This window comes from Procambarus clarkii, chromosome 36, assembly GCF_040958095.1.
Source record: "Procambarus clarkii isolate CNS0578487 chromosome 36, FALCON_Pclarkii_2.0, whole genome shotgun sequence".
In the NCBI taxonomy this organism is placed as follows: domain Eukaryota; kingdom Metazoa; phylum Arthropoda; class Malacostraca; order Decapoda; family Cambaridae; genus Procambarus; species Procambarus clarkii.
Window position 1 is genome coordinate 5,990,310 of NC_091185.1, and position 5,000 is coordinate 5,995,309.

Consider the following 5,000-nt stretch of genomic DNA (forward strand, 5'->3'; position numbering starts at 1 on the left):
TAAACCATGGGATCAAAACCTAAGCTGTTTGGCAACTCTGGGTCGACTGGTTGACAGTTATGAGGTGTACTGTGTAAGGAGTACTATGTAAGGTGTACTGTTTGAGGTGTACTGTGTAAGGAGTACTATGTAAGGTGTACTGTTTGAGGTGTACTGTGTAAGGAGTACTATGTAAGGTGTACTGTTTGAGGTGTACTGTGTAAGGAGTACTATGTAAGGTGTACTGTTTGAGGTGTACTGTGTAAAGAGTACTATGTAAGGTGTACTGTTTGAAGTGTACTGTGTAAGGAGTACTGTGTAAGGAGTACTATGTAAGGTGTACTGTGTAAGGAGTACTGTGTAAGGAGTACTATGTAAGGTGTACTGTTTGAGGTGTACTGTATCTTGACACTTCTTTGCCCCAAGTATCCCTTGACAGCCACTCATCTGCCCATCTCACACCTGTCACCAGAGACAGGTGTGTGTGTCAGATATGCCCAGTGTGTCAAGTGCGCGCTCGAACACTCGCGCGCGCAGGACTTGGCCTAATAGCATTGTGTAGACAGGTGTAGGGTACGGGGGTGACAGGTGTAGGGGTACAGAGTGACAGGTGTAGGGGTACAGAGTGACAGGTATATGGGTACAGAGTGACAGGTGTAGGGGTACAGAGTGACAGGTGTAGGGGTACAGAGTGACAGGTATATGGGTACAGAGTGACAGGTGTAGGGGTACAGAGTGACAGGTGTAGGGGTACAGAGTGACAGGTATATGGGTACAGAGTGACAGGTGTAGGGGTACAGAGTGACAGGTGTAGGGGTACAGAGTGACAGGTATATGGGTACAGAGTGACAGGTGTAGAGGTTCGGAGTGACATGTGTAGGGTACAGGGTGACAGGTGTAGGGGTACAGACTGACAGGTGTAGGGGTACAGAGTGACAGGTGTAGGGGGTACAGGGTGACAGGTGTAGGGGGTACGGAGTGACAGGTGTAGGGTACAGAGTGACAGGTGTGGCCAAGTACCTCAACACTTTGACACACCAGAATTAGAAATACATATTTAACGTGTGTGAGTGGTGGCGTAGGGAGGGTTGTGTGGGTAAAGGAGAAAGGGAGGGATGGGTCTGAACCACGTGCCAACTGCCCCCCACTCCCTATGAACCTCCCCTTCCCCCTTTCTCCCCATTTCCCCCTACCCTTAGCCCCTCCTTCCCCTAGCCTCACATTCCTCCCTACCACAATGTGTCTTCTAAAATGTTTCTTGTCTCCAAAAAAATCACACATTGATTATCTGTGTCCTTTTCCTCTCATCCTTAATTGAACTTGAGTCTCTTAAGACTTAACAACATACTTGAGTCTAAGGCTTCACAGGATGGGTATGGGGTCCACTACCACTCACAGGGCGGGTATGGGGTCCACTGCCACTCACAGGATGGGTATGGGGTCCACTACCACTCACAGGACGGGTATGGGGTCCACTACCACCCACAGGATGGGTATGGGGTCCACTACCACTCACAGGATGGGTATGGGGTCCACTACCACTCACTGGATGGGTATGGGATCCACTACCACTCACAGGATGGGTATGAGGTCCACTACCACCCACAGGCTGGGTATGGGGTCCACTACCACCCACAGGATGGGTATGGGGTCCACTACCACACCCATACACCATCACTACCTACACAATTTCTCAGAGGCATTGACAGGGTGGACAAAGACAAACTCTTTAGCACGGGTGGGACGCGAACAAGGAGACACAGGTGGAAACTGAGTACCCAAATGAGCCACAGAGACGTTAGAAAGAACTTGTTCAGTGTCAGAGTAGTTAACAGATGGAATGCATTAGGCAGTGATGTGGTGGAGGCTGACTCCATACACAGTTTCAAATGTAGATATGATAGAGCCCAGTAGGCTCAGAAATCTGTACACCAGTTGATTGACAGTTAAGAGGCGGTTGAGCCAGAGCTCTTTTGTTCCCACACACACACACACACACACACACACACACACACACACACACACACACACACACACACACACACACACACACACACACACACACTGCTGCCACTCCCGTTGTGACCAACAGGACACGCAGTAGCGAGGGATATCATGGTACCGTTCACACACACACACACACACACACACACACGCACACACACACACACACACACACACACACACACACACACACACACACACACACACACACACACACACACACACATATATACACACACACACACACTGCTGCCACTCCCGTTGTGACCAACAGGACACGCAGTAGCGAGGGATATCATGGTACCGTTTGGAGGTGGTCAGGCGCTTCTGTTTGGGGGGAATCATTTTGCCTTTTCAGGGAGATCAGGGTTGCTGCCGGCTGCAGCCGTGGCACAGCGGCGGCAGCAGCGGCGACACAGCACTACACAGCCCGCAGCGGCAGCAAGGATGACTACCGCCGGGCACCAGATGGGGCCAAAGAGACAGCCGCAGAGATCTGTCACTACCGTCTTGAACCATTTCATCTCTGGGGACACGGGGCGCTTCTTGTTCTTCTTGTTCTTGTTGCCTGTGGTGCGGTCACCTGCCTTCTCAACACCCTTCTGCTTCTCCTTCTTTTTCTCCTCTTTCTTCTCCTCCTCCTCCTTCTTCTTCTCCTCCTTCTCCTTCCTCTTCTTATCCTCCTCTTTCTTCTTCTTCTCCTCCTCCTCCTTCTCCTTCCTCTTCTTCTCCTCCTCTTTCTTCTTCTTCTTCTCCTCCTCCTCCTCCTTCTCCTTCCTCTTCTTCTCCTCTTTCTTCTTCTTCTTCTCCTCCTCCTTCTTCTTCTCCTCCTCCTCCTTCTTCTTCTTCTCCTCCTCCTCCTTCTCCTTCCTCTTCTTCTCCTCCTCTTTCTTCTTCTTCTCCTCCTCCTTCTTCTTCTTCTCCTCCTCCTTCTTCTTCTCCTCCTCCTCCTCCTCCTCCTCCTTCTTCTTCTTCTCCTCCTCCTCCTCCTCCTCCTCCTTCTTCTTCTCCTCCTCCTCCTCCTCCTCCTCCTCCTCCTCCTCCTTCTTCTCCTCTTTCTTCTCCTCCTTCTTCTCCTCTTTCTTCTCCTCCTCCTCCTTCTTCTTCTTCTCCTCCTCCTCCTTCTCCTTCCTCTTCTTCTCCTCCTCTTTCTTCTTCTTCTCCTCCTCCTTCTTCTTCTTCTTCTCCTCCTCCTTCTTCTTCTTCTTCTCCTCCTTCTTCTTCTCCTCCTCCTCCTTCTTCTTCTCCTCTTTCTTCTCCTCCTCCTTCTTCTTGTTCTTCTTCTCCTCCTTCTTCTTCTTCTTCTCCTCCTCTCTCTTCTTGTTCTTCTCCTCCTCTTTCTTCTTGTTCTTCTCCTCCTCGTGCTGTTCTTCACTCACACGCCCCTCACCAGCCTTGGAGGTGTTGCTCGCTGTGCTCCCCATCGTTGACGTGCAGTAGACTCCTTAAACAATACAACGATATAATATAATATATATAAGTCGTGAACAATATAAGTTGAGCCTCCGCCGCTTGTCTTATATTAATATCCCAGATACACGTAATATTAGTTAGGCCGGATGGGACGACAGCTGGTGGTACAGGCCGGATGGGACCACAGCTGGTGGTACAGGCCGGATGGGACGACAGCTGGTGGTACAGGCCGGATGGGACCACAGCTGGTGGTACAGGCCGGATGGTACGACAGCTGGTGCTGACCCGGATGGTGGTACAGGCCGGATGGTACGACAGCTGGTACTGGCCCGGATGGTGGTACAGGCCGGATGGTACTACAGGTGGTGCAGGTCGGATGGTACGACAGCTGGCACTGGCCCGGATGGTGGTACAGGCCGGATGGTACCACAGGTGGTGCAGGCCGGATGGGACGACATACGGATATTCGTTTTCCATCAGAGTACACTCAAATTTAAACGAACGCTACACTCTACGGAGTTTGCACGACATATTTCACATCCACGGACTTATAAATAGGGGGTGTGAGGGGGGGTCTATCCCCCCTTCAAGGGAGGGGGGATAGACTAGATGGGACAGGCGTCAACCACGACCCACCGTCCTTGTCCCTACCCCATACAACAGCAAAACTATCCTCATTAAACATGTAGTTGGGATGGGACGGGGGGAAAGGAATGGTGCCCAACCACTTTGGGACGGTCGGGGGATTGAACGCCGACCTGCATGAGGCGAGACGGTCGATCTATACCGTCCAGCCCAAGTGGTTGGTCGAGAGGGTGTGTAGTGAAGATGGTGAAGGTGTGTAGTGAAGATGGTGAAGGTGTGTAGTGAAGATGGTGAAGGTGTGTAGTGAAGATGGTGAAGGTGTAGTGAAGATGGCGAAGGTGTGTAGTGAAGATGGTGAAGGTGTGTAATGAAGATGGTGAAGGTGTGTAGTGAAGATGGTGAAGGTGTAGTGAAGATGGCGAAGGTGTGTAGTGAAGATGGTGGAGGTGTAGTGAAGATGGTGAAGGTGTGTAGTGAAGATGGCGAAGGTGTGTAGTGAAGATGGTGAAGGTGTAGTGAAGATGGTGAAGGTGTAGTGAAGATGGCGAAGGTGTGTAGTGAAGATGGTGAAGGTGTAGTGAAGATGGTGAAGGTGTAGTGAAGATGGTGAAGGTGTAGTGAAGATGGTGAAGGTGTAGTGAAGATGGTGAAGCAACCTGCAAGATATGGGTCCACCACCACCACCACCAACAAGAGAGCAGATCATGGGGTCCACCACCACCACCACCACCAACAAGAGAGCAGATCATGGGGTCCACTACCACCACCACCACTAACAAGAGAGCAGATCATGGGGTCCACCACCACCACCACCAACAAGAGAGCAGATCATGGGGTCCACTACCACCACCACCACTAACAAGAGAGCAGATCATGGGGTCCACCACCACCACCACCACCACTAACAAGAGAGCAGATCATGGGGTCCACCACCACCACCACCACCACCAACAAGAGAGCAGATCATGGGGACCACCACCACCACCACCACGAACAAGAGAGCAGATCATGGGGTCCAC

At 51.3% G+C, this 5,000-nt stretch overlaps 1 protein-coding gene across 4 annotated transcripts in view; it reads left to right on the forward strand.

The window, feature by feature from the left end:
- Nucleotides 1–5,000, forward strand: part of Grip (Glutamate receptor interacting protein) — a 201,384-nt gene that overhangs the window by 23,774 nt on the left and 172,610 nt on the right. The gene's annotated exons all lie outside the window — the stretch shown is intronic.